The 11,263-nt window shown below is 42.4% G+C and overlaps 1 protein-coding gene across 1 annotated transcript in view; it reads right to left on the bottom strand.

Annotated features, from left to right (window-relative positions):
• Positions 1–356: 356 nt before the first annotated feature.
• Positions 357–11,263, bottom strand: part of Sowahc (sosondowah ankyrin repeat domain family member C) — a 29,705-nt gene continuing 18,798 nt past the window's right edge. Inside the window, exons 4-5 of the mRNA XM_076917111.1 lie at positions 934–1,257; positions 357–499 (exon numbers count right to left, since the gene is read on the bottom strand). The gene's annotated coding sequence lies outside the window, so the exon portion shown is untranslated. The remainder of the gene's footprint in view (positions 500–933; positions 1,258–11,263) is intronic.

The raw sequence follows: 11,263 nt of genomic DNA, 5'->3' as shown, positions 1-11,263 counted from the left end.
ATCTTTCTGTTTCCCTTATTAGACAAGTAACTTCTAAATAACAGAACTAGCACCCTTTACCTGTGTACCACGATTACACACAATCCCCATCTGTTCTGATCTCTGTCAGACTAGTTCCACAAATGTTGGTTAAACTGAATACAATTCTAGCTGAAGGTGAGAAAGGGAGTACACTTAGGGGTTGTTTTTTGAATGACATCATTTTTTCTTGGAAAATAGTTTATTATTGTCGAGAGACACTTAGCAATGGGATACCTCATGAGAGTATAATTAACACGGCATATATGGTGTGAGGACCAAGCTCTGGTGTCAGGAATGGAGGAGGCCAAGAGATTAAGAAAAATGTGAGCAGTCCCTGGCAGATAAGGCAGACTTTATTTACTAGCACACGGGCCACTTGGTAGGCAGATTCTGGCAGACACTCAGGCATACAGGCGGAACACACATGGATACTGCCACAGAAGCCACAGGTAGGCACAAACAGGTCTTCACAGGCCACCTGGAAAGCCGAAAGATGAAGGTGAAGACACCGGCCTCTGATCCCAAGGCTATATTTATGTAAAATCACACACAAAAGTGGCACTTTGCCAGGAATGGTTATACAAGAGATTATATCACCCACCGCTAACTTTTGCAGTTTCCTGGATACCAGCTGTCAAACATTATTATTAGTTGACTCATGGTCCCCGGATGTCAGGTGTCAGCCATGATTTAGGAAATGTCTTATACCAGATATAAATGTTGGCACCACATTCTCTAAACATAAGCTGACCCATGTAGTTCTCTGTCCTCTTTAGATAGAAATTCCCTTTAAGCTTTGAATTAGAAATAGAGAAGAAGTGAGAAGGCGGGGGGGGGGGGGTGGTGTGCTTGGCAAAAATTAAGGATTTACCAAACCAAAATGGAGGAAGTCCTGTTCTTTCTCCTACCCACCTCCATTCCCTAGAGAGTCCACTTCTCAGCATTGATGCAGGGACCCAGCAACACAGGCCACTAGATCTGATGCCTCTCTCAGCCTTTCCTCCTGGCCCATTGTGGTGGATTCGATAGGTTTGGCCTCCATAGTCTTTTGTGCTTGAATGCTTGGCCCACAGGGAATGGCACTATAGTAGGAAGTGTGGCCTTGATGGAGTAGGCGTGGCCTTGTTGGAGGGGGGTGTGTCACTGTGGGGGTGGGCTTTGAGGTCTCCTAGGCTGAAGGTCTGCCCAATGTAGTCTGCCAGTTTCCTTCTGGGTTATTTCACCAAAGAGGAAAACCTGAAAAAAAAAATAGATAAATTTCTTGATATAATGACCTACCAAAATTAAATCAAGATCAGGTAAACAATTTAAATAGATCCATAACCCCTAGTGAAATAGAAGAAGTAATTAAAACTCTCCCCTTCCAAATTAAAAAATTTCAAAAAAAAAAAAAAAAAAAAAGGCGAGAACCAGTTGGATTCAGCACAGAACTCTTTAAAATCTTCAAAGAAGATTTTAATACCAATACTTCTCAAATTGTTTCACCAAAATGAAACCAGAGGAATATCTACTAATTATTTTTAATGAAGCCACTAGTACCATGATAGTAAAACCACAGAAAGACCCATTAACAACCAAAAAGAAAATTGTAGAGTAGTATCCTTTATGAACATAGATGCAAAGATTCTCAGTAAAGTACCTGGAAATGAAATACCGCCAAGAGCACATGCTAACCGTTACCCACTGCAACCAAGCTGGCTTCACCCCAGCAATGCCTCAACACACACAAATCAATAAATGTCATTCACCACATAAAGAAGCAGAAGGATGAAAACCACATGACCAACTCATTAGAGGCAGAAAAGGCCTTTGGCAAAACCCAACAGTCGTTCATGATAAAAGTCCTGGAGACATTAGGGGCACAAGGAGTATGTACACCAATATAATAAAGGAATTTTACAGCAAGCTTACAGCCAACATCAACCTAAATGGAGAGAAACTCAAATCATTTTCACTAAAATCAGGGACAAGATAAGGTTGTCCACTCTCTCCATACCTATCCTGTACAGTACTTGAAGTCTTAGCTAGAATAATAAGACGATGCAAGGAGATCAAGAGGATATAAAAAGAAAAGAAAGGAATAAAAAGTATCTTTATTTACAAATAATACAATATTATACACAAAAGACGCTAAAATTTCCTTCATCAGGAAACTTTTACAGCTGATAAATACTTTCAGCAAAGTAGCAGTAGCAGGATACAAAAATTAACACACAGAGAGACACACACACAGACACACACATACAGACATACACACAGATACACACACACAAACACACACAGACACAGACTCACAGACACATACACACACACAGAGAAAGACACACACAGACAGACACAGTTACACACAGACATAAAGACACACAAACAGACACACAGAGACACACACAGAGACATACACATAGACACACACACAGACACACACACACACACACACACACACCAGTAACCCTCTTATATACAAATGCCAAACAGACTGAGAAATAAATCAGGGAAGCAGCACCTTTCACAATAGTCTCAAAAACTATATTGCGGTAACTTTAACCAAGCACATAAAAGACTTGTATTAATAAAAAACTGAGAGGTTGAGGAAAAAAACCTGAAGACACCAGAAGATGGAAAGATGTTCATGGATCAGTAAGATTAAAATTGTCAAAAATGGCCACTAGACCTAAAGCAATCTATATATCCAATGAAATCTTAACAAAAATTCCAGGTCAATTCTTCATAGAAATCAAAAAACAAATCTTAAACTTTATATAAAAACTCAACAAAAATCCAGGATAGTTAAAACATCCCAACAATAAAAGAATTCCTGGAAGTATCTCCATACTAGATTTCAACTTGTATTACGGAGCTATAATAATAAAAAAACAGCATGATATTGGCATAAAAACAGACTCATTGATCAATAGAATCACACTGAAGACCCAAATATAAGTCCACAGTCCTACAGACAACTAATTTGTGACAAAGAAGACAGAAATACACAATAAACAAGAGAGCATCTTCATCCAATGATCCTAATCAAACTGATGGCTGCACATAAAAAAATAAGAATAGATCCATATTTAACATCCTCTACAAAATTCAACTCTAAATGGATCAAGAACCTCAACATAAGAGTGAAGAGAAAGTGGGGAGTAAGCTTGAATATATGGGCACAGGAAAAGACTTTCTGAATAGAACACTGATATCACAGGCACCAAGAACTGGGACCTCATGAAACCACAAAGCACAAAGCTTCTGTTTGGCAAAGGACACCAACATTTACTCAATGTAACGGACTGCAGAATGGGAAAATATCCTTACCAGTTACACATCTGATAGAGGGCTGGTATCTAAAAATATATAAAGAACTAAAACCAAAACAAAAGCAAACCAAAAAAAAAAAACAAAAAAAAAACAAAAAAAAAAAAACCTTGGACATTGAGAAAACAGATAACCCAAATTTGAAAATGAGCTATAGAATAAAGCAGAGTTTTCAGAACATGAAACAAAAATGGATGAAAAACACTTAACGGTTCATCTTTAACATCTTTAGTTATCAGGGAAATTAAATCTACCTTGACCCTAGTCAGAATAGCCTTGATCAATAAGACAAACAACAGCTTGTTTGGTGAGTGTGTGTGTGTGTGTGTGTGTGTGTGTGATGCTCCCTCACTGTAGTGGGAATTTAAACTGGTACAACCACTATGGAAATCAGTGTGATTTCCCTCAAAAATCGAAAAATAAAACCACCTCAAGACTCGGCTATACCGCTCTTGGTTGTATACCCAAAGGATTCCCCATCCTCCTACAGAGATATTTGTTCATGAATGCTCACTGCTTCTGTATCCATAATACGAAGAAAGAAACTAGAAACAGCTTAGATGCATGGTAATGAAAATAAGGTACATTTACACAGTGGAAATGTCCAGGCAAGTGGATAGAACTAGTGGGGTGACCCAGACCCCAGAAGGCAGATACTGATATTGTATGCGTTCTCTTACGTGCAGAGTTTAGCTTTTGTGATTCTAATGTGTGCGCTAGAATCCTAGTATAACCACAGAGGTTAGGTAACTAGTAAATAACCAGGGGGAAGAAGAGGAAATAGAATATAGTATACTGGAGAGAACAGAAAACTAATAGGAGGACTAAATAGGGAGGAAGAGGGAAAGCAGGGTAACGAAGGGAATGTAAGGAGGAAGAGACAACCCTGAAGGGAATCAGAAATGTCACGTGGAAACCTACATACTATAGACGCTTTCTAAAATATACACATATAATGAAAGGTGTCTAAATGGAGTTACCAATCAAAAGGGAGACAGTGTTCCAACTAGATATCTTATGCCACCCAGTAAAACCTCCAGCTCCAGGAACGGGCTACACATCACTGAGTCACAGACCAAAGTGATCTTATGGAACCCCCCAAACATCACTGGCGATTGCCAGGGCTACCAGCTGCTTTCCACAGCTTGATGGTAAGGCTTTATTGATGAAGACAACAGTTACTTGTCATTAAACACAGAGAAATCCAGCTGGTGCCTAAGCAGAGGCTTCACGCCTACTGACTATATTCATGGTACTGGAAGGTAGTCTGCAGGTTGCTGGAGAAGAAAGTAATCATTAGTATCAGCCAGCTACAAGTGCTGTGACCCACAACCATTATCTACTTGCAAGATATGGTAGTATAATTGTGCCATCAGTGTTATGGGAGTAACCCACTAATTACAGACTGAATTTAAGACTCACTCCATGATATGGAACCCATACCCACAACTGCTAAAACAGCTCCAAATCTGAGACTAGCTAGGCTCTGGGTCTACAGGAAAACCTAATAATATTGTTTTGCTAAATGCACATAGAAATACAATCACTCCTAAAAACACATCCGTAGATCAGTGCCTTGCTCATCCCACATCAGAGAGCTTTTTCTTTCAGCAGATGGGAATTAATACAAAGACCCATATCTGGATGATGTGCAGACAGTGACAGACTCTGTAGCACTTAGTCCTAATTGGGATGTCTTCATTAAATCCTCCCCTCAAAGCTCGGGGATCTATGTGGAGGAGGAGCTAGAAAGATTGTGAGAGCCAGGAGTGAAGGATGTCTCTAAGGAAACTGTCTTTCAGATACAACAGGACAGATGCACACATGAACCCACAGAGACTGTGGCAGCATACTAAAAGGATGCACAGGTTTAAGCCAGAGGGGTCCCAGAAATGAGAGTGGGGAGTGGACACAGTGTCCCAACCCTAACCAAGAAGCTATCTGCAATTGATATTTACTGGCAAACGGAAAATCAGTTTTCTTCAGTGGAGCATCACTGGGTACATCAACCACACACCAGGGAAAGCTCCATGCACTGGAGTAATTGGCCAATACAAAACAAACATAATGGTATTTTTTTGTGAACTTTTTGTTTAGTTTTCCTTTGTTTAACATTTATTTTTTGGTCTTATAGGTCTTCTGCCAGTTTTGATTTTTGAAGGGTTGTTTGGTTTCTTGTTTTTTCTTTTCTTTCTTTTCTTTTTGAGAGAGAGAAGAGAGAAAAAACATAAAGCTGGGAGGGTAGGAGGAGGAAAAAATGATAAAAATGTATTGTTTGAAAAAATTTTTAGTAGGAAACAATAAAATATGTACACAGAGATAGATAGGTTAATTGATAGGTAGGTAGATAGATAGGTTGATAGGTGGTATATAAATGGTTAGATTATTGATATATAGGTAGATAAATGGTCGATAGATAGATGATAGGTAGATAGATAAATAGATAGATGATAGGTAGATAGACACATATTAGGCAGGTAGATAGATAATAGATGATAGATGCATAGATAGATAGATAGATAGATAGATAGATAGATAGATAGATAGACAGACAGATGCATGCATGCACACATACATACATACATACATACATACATACATACATACATACATACATACATAAATATACACACACACATGATAGGTAGATAGGAAGAAAGAAAGTAATGTGATTTTGCCAAGCCTTAGCCGTCACTGCATTTGTCACTGCTGAGAAGCAGACACTGCACATACATGACAGCCAGTTAAAACTTCTTCTCCAGCAATTGTCTTATGATGACAGTTTTGCTTCTCTATACCTGTTGGTCCTGGACACTGATTGCAAGATGACCATACCTAGTTTAAATGTCAGTTCTGCCATGTTTTATCCAATAGGGTTGGAAGTACATACTAGAATACAAGCTATAGGTTTCTTTTTCAGAGGCCTATGAATTGTCCAATTGATTCAACCCCAACATGCCTGCAGCTTGTCCACAAACTTGCTGTCTCTCTGCTGCCCACACCCTCTGTGTCATGTTTTTCTGAAAGCTTACCTGCTGTCCCTTAGCTACCTTCCAGACTCAGTAATGGAGGTACCAGATTTCTGTAAAACATCAGTCCAAAAGGTAAGATGCCAACAGAACACTGAGGAAGAAGAAATAATCTTGGATTCACTCTAAAGGACACCAATTACAGCTGTTTTCAGCACAGAGCAGACTGCCTAGCAGGGCCCTGCAGGAGCCTCACTACTAAAGAAAAAGATGGTGGTAGCTTGCTGATGCCTGGAGAGGAAGGAATGACTTATTCCAGAATCTTTACAGAGCATGGATCAATATGTGGGAAGAGACTCCTGCAGGAACAGGCACTAAGTTGACCAGCAGGTGTTCTGGAGTGGACTGCCAAGACCTGGATAGAGGGAAGAGCTCTCCTGGTGTAGCCACAAGAAGTATGTAGCTCTGAAATGTCCTCTAGGCTCTAAAGACACTACCCAGTACCACCCACTGCCCAGGTAGTGGCAGGTCATCAAATTCAGGGCTGTTTTCTTGCAGGGTGTAGATAGCCCTAAGGAAGAACACTGGGATTTTATTTCCCCCTTGCCTGCCTCCTTCCTTCACAGGATTCTCATCCCTCAGCACCTTTTCATGTTATCTGACTCATCAGATCATCCTTAAAATCCCATGAAGTAAGGAGCTTTGGAATGGACACATGTAGGACCGTGAAGGGCTGCCTGGTTTCTGGTTGAGCACCGGCTAGAAATTGCCAAAGGCCCCAGCTGATCCTAAGGGACAGCATGCATTTCACCACACCCCCAGACTCCAGGCTCCTGACAGGAGGCCACAGACCTCCATAGAGTAGGGTCCTTCAGTCATGTAGGACAATGCCCACTGGCCCCTCCACAGGTAAGGGCGTGACTACAGGCTACAGAGCCTCAAGACAGATCTCCATATTCATGAGATACCTAAAGGCCAGAGGGCATAGACAATTAAGCTTTCCTTCCCAGACCCTCCTCCTTGCAGAAGGTATTTAACCTCAGGCCCACCCTGAGAATACTGGGGTATAGTTTTCATCCATTTTCTACCATGACAATAAATATTTTAAGACCATAGACTGTTTCTTTTCTCTTCTCTTCTTTGGGGTCCACCGTGGGAAACAGTGGAGCAGGCCTCAATCCACAGAGCTGCCACCTAATCTCTGGCTCTGCATTCCCAGCTACGGAGACCACCAGCAACTGCAGCAACCAAGCCAGGAACTCTCATCCCCAAGGGACACAGCCAGAGCTTCTCCCCCTTCAGCTGAGGGCAAACCCAGCCCATACGCACACCTCCACTTTGTTCTCTGCCCTTCCGTGCCCCCCCCAGGGGTGCCTGGGGGCCTAAGGGCCTGAGAACCAGCCGGTTCCCAGCCACCTTTTGGCCCAGGGACCCCCAAGCCAAGAAGCTCCAGCTCCCTGAGGGACCTCAGACTGTGCCCCGCCCCCTAGGGGAGTCCTGTCACTTCACATAGCCTGATGTCCACCTGGCGCCAGTGTGGAATGAGCAGTCAAATTCCAGTGCCTCTGTCCCCATGAGAGGCCTTAGCCACATAGTGAGACACATACAGGACCCACACATTAACCCACACACACTACAACCCAACAGACACAGTCAGGAAACCACAGACAAGACCAGTATACATTCAGTGCCAGAAGTGAATGTGCTCCCCAGAGACAGTGCTAGAGAGTCGGTGCTACTTTGTGTGCACACTGGTGTTGACTAGGTGACATGAGGCACATGAAGGAAGGACAAAATAATGAGGCTGGCATGTACTTGTTGGGTAGCGCCAATGCCACCAGTGTTCATGCAGGTTTAAATCCATGGACTCAGGTATACAAGCATTTTCCAAACTAAGCTACATCCTAAGCCCACTATTCTTTTTTTGGGGGGGTGGTGGTGATGTTTAAAGATAGGGTTTCTCTGTGTAGCCTTGGCTGTCCTGGAACTCATTCTGTTAACCTGGAAATTTTCCTGCCTCTGCCTTCTGAGTGCTGAGATTAAAGTCGGTGGTGGTGGTGGTGGTGGTGGTGGTGCACACCCAGCCCTTAGAAGACTGCAGCAGAGGCAGGTGGATCTCTGAGTTCAAGGCCAGCCTGGGCTTCAGAACAATTTCCAGGACAGCCAGGGCAGAGAAACAAAACAAAACAAACAGACATCTTCACCATGTTAGACATGGCACATGACTTTAATCCCGACTCTCCTGAGGCAGAGATAGGTGGATGTCTGAGGCCAAGGCCAGCCTGGTCTACAGAGTGAGTTCTAGGAGAGCCAGGGCTACAAAATAGAAAGACCCTGTCTCAAAAACAAAAACATAACTTGGTCAAAGTCCTGGAAGCAGTATTTATCCTGTGTTTAGTAACTATGCCAGCTCATAGCTCCTGACTCAGGTTACCATTGCATAGCCGGGTGGAGCTAGGGAGTTGCCAGAACAGTATCCTACCAAACAGCCATGTGACAGACTCATGAGTCAGTGTTTACAGGTTCCCCAATCGCCTTGTCTCCCTTGCAATCCTTACAGCTGTCCTTCCTGTAGGTCCAGGTATCTGGGCTGACTTGTTCTAGTGCTTGTTTCCTGATCCTGTCCCTCCCACCTGGCCAAGTCCCAAAATTTCTCTTCAAAGTCCACCTCTGACACTGGCAGGCAGTAGCATTACACAGCTCTCTTGTTGGTTAGCCTGAATACCATCTTTGTATTTCAGATCTTATTCCCTAGTAACCTCTGGGCTCCTGGAGACTAGAGTAGGTAGCATTCAACTGTGGTATATTCAGATCCTTGCTCCACACCCTCTGGGGATGGCCATGTGATGGGACAATGTCACAGGCATGGGTCTGAATCCCAGGATACCTTCTGAAGCATCCAGGTTCTTGAGTGCCACAGCAAAGAATTAGATCAAGGACATGTGGTTAGAAACAGAAACAGTTTATTAAGAAAGAGAAAACACTCCCAGCACTCGGGAAGTAGAGGCAGGTGGATTGCTGTGAGTTTTCGGACAGCCTGGCCTACAGGACTAGTTTTAGGACAGCCAGGGTCACACAAGGAAACTCAGGAAGGAAAAAAGAAAGGAAGGAAGGAAGGAAGGAAGGAAGGAAGGAAGGAAGGAAGGAAGGAAGGAAGGAACAAAGGAAGGGAGAAAAAACACATCTCACAATGAAAGTAGACTGATGAATTAAGGTAAAACCCCCCAAAAGCATGTGGCTACAAGCCCTGTGACACTATATAGGACATTTGTATAAGACTTACCTCATCATGTTTATATATTTTGGGCTTTTCTTAAGAATGTTCTTTTTGTTGTATAAGACCTAGATAGGGAAGGGCTTTCAGTCTTTCTCTGCCTCTATGTATGTATGTATGTATGTATGTATGTATGTATGTATGTATGTATTTACTATGAGTACTGTCTTCACACATACCGGAAGAGGGAATTGAATCCCATTACAGATGGTTGTGAGCCACCATGTAGGTGGTGGGAATTGAACTCAGGACCTCTGAAAGAGTAGCCAGTGCTCTTGATTGCCGAGCCTTCCTTCCAGCCCCACCACTGGCTTCTTTAACACATTACTCATGGATGTAGCTTACATCAGTCTCCGTTTTCCTACTACAGTCCAACCCTGTCTCCAAATCTTTGGGGAGACCAGAGAGATGATGATCTTGCTTAAACTTTGTATTTTAATATTATAAAACCACCTTTAGGATATATAAGAATTTCAAACTTCAACTCCATGTAATTCAAGAACTCCAAACAACTCCTCTTATGGAAAATTCAACACCTGGTGTCTGTATCCAACAGATAAAATAGGGACAGAGTCTTGTAGTCCCTTTTAGGTAGAAACTATGAGTCTTACCAGCACAGCAGTAGATATAGATTATTGACTGGTTGTTGTCATACTCCTGCATCTCAAGGTAGAAAGGATGGTGGGTGACTATAAGGAATCATTTGTCCCTACTGTCAATCAATTATAGAGGTGGGGTTAAAAATAACCAAAGATAATTTGTCTTGAAATCTGTAACATTTCAACTCTCTATAGTCAAAGGCTAGAAGTCATTCAATCAACTGTGTATAGAATATTTAACACAAGGCTGGCTCTCCTCTGGGAATTTCAGTTTACAAAGGAACACTGTGATTCTGATTTGTGTCTATGAGAAAAGAACTTGAGAGAAAAAAGTGAAAATCAATTTATATCCTAGGACTGAATAGAAAGACTAATTTAAAAATGAAGGGAGGCAAGAAGCTTCCTCTGGGATTCAAGACAATCTCTTAACAATAGCCCTCTGCAAAATCAAGGGTAAATATCATGGCATAATTAATCGCCACCAAGTGGGAACTAAGAAAGTGTCCAAGTACCCCAGCCCATGAAGAACATTGCTCACTCAAACCACTAAATCCCACTCCCTCGAAATGGTTCAAAAGTCCGAAGCTTCCTCTGAGATTCAAGAAAAACAATAGCCCTCTGCAAAATCAAGGGTAAATATCATACTTTAAGCATAAAATAGCACAAAATATTCATCCTCATTCCAAAAGGGAGGAATGCATAGTGAATACTGGACCAAAAGAAGACAGGAACTCAGCAGGGCAAAACACCAGATCTTACTGTTCCTTGTGGAGTAATCTGGGACTTTAGATAGCTCCACCTCTCCAGTTTTGCTACCCACAATCAATCAATCAATCTCTCTCTCTCTCTCTCTCTCTCTCTCTCTCTCTCTCTCTCTCTCCTTCCTTCCTTCCCTCCCTCTCCATCTTCTGTTTCTCTCCCTCCCTCTACCGACCCTCTTCCCCTCCTCCCTCTCCCCCTCCCTCTTCTGGTCCCCCTATACTCCCCCCCACCCTCGTGTATGCAGGTGTCCTTGGCACATGGCTCCCAGCTCTGGCTTCTCAGCTGAAACTCAGACTTTCACAGTTTCAGGCCATGGCCCCTCACGA

The sequence above is a fragment of the Arvicanthis niloticus genome, chromosome 20 (assembly GCF_011762505.2).
Source record: "Arvicanthis niloticus isolate mArvNil1 chromosome 20, mArvNil1.pat.X, whole genome shotgun sequence".
NCBI classification, from domain to species: domain Eukaryota; kingdom Metazoa; phylum Chordata; class Mammalia; order Rodentia; family Muridae; genus Arvicanthis; species Arvicanthis niloticus.
Note: the sequence above shows the minus strand (reverse complement) of the source record. Positions and strands in the feature narration are given on the sequence as shown.